Here is a 1050-nt window from a genome sequence, read left to right on the forward strand (position 1 = left end):
ACCTTTCTAAAGAGATGTCTCCTAAGACACCTGAAGAAAGAGATAAAATGGCCAGGATTCCATATGCTTCGGCTATTGGAAGTTTGATGTTTGCAATATTGTGTACTAGGCCGAATATCGCATATGCTGTTAGTTTGACTAGCAGGTATCAATCCAATCTAGGTTTGGAACACTGGATAGCTGTCAAGAATATTCTTAAGTACTTAAGAAGAACTAAGGATTTATTCTTGATATATGGAGGTGGAGACTTGCAATTGGATGGTTATACTAATTTTGATTTCCAATCAGATATCGATGATAGAAATTCTACCTCTAGATATGTGTTCATTTGTAATGGAGGTGCAGTCAGTTGGAAGAGTTCCAAATAGAGCACGACTGCATATTCCACTACCAAGGTCAAGTATATTGCTGCATCAGATACTGCAAAAGAAGTTGTTAGGATATAAGGAACCCCGGTCTCACTAGAAATCCAAACACATAGAAAGGCACTACCACATTATCAGAGAGATAGTTAGGCAAGGCGATGTAGCCATGCAGAAAATAGCATCAGCTGAAAATCCAGCTGATCCATTCGCTAAACCTTTGTTACAAGCTCAGTTAGACCAACATCTTTAGAAGATGGGTCTAAGATATTGTAATGAATGGCTTTAGTGCTAGTGGGAGATTGTTAGTAGTATGCCCTATAACATATCATTTAGTATGTATCTTGTACATGTTTTACTAATAAAAGGTATTTTCACTTTTCCATTTACATAATATATTTATGTGTAATAGAAAAGGTCCATTGATATTTTGCTAGAAATTCTATTCTTAAGTTGTTAAGAATATGAGTGACAGTATTTCTAGCACAAAGTATCATAAATAGGTTCACAATCGAGGATACTTCACAATAAGGACACGACTTATCCAGTAAGATTGTATTCATGTTTGTTCCCAAGTTATTTATATGAGATATAAATAAGATGGAATGGTGAGTCTCATGCCATATAACAAACATGATAGGCACTTATACATGATAAGTAGGCCGAACCAGTGACATTTATGACAAGC

This window comes from Hevea brasiliensis, chromosome 3 (assembly GCF_030052815.1).
Source record: "Hevea brasiliensis isolate MT/VB/25A 57/8 chromosome 3, ASM3005281v1, whole genome shotgun sequence".
NCBI classification, from domain to species: Eukaryota; Viridiplantae; Streptophyta; class Magnoliopsida; order Malpighiales; family Euphorbiaceae; genus Hevea; species Hevea brasiliensis.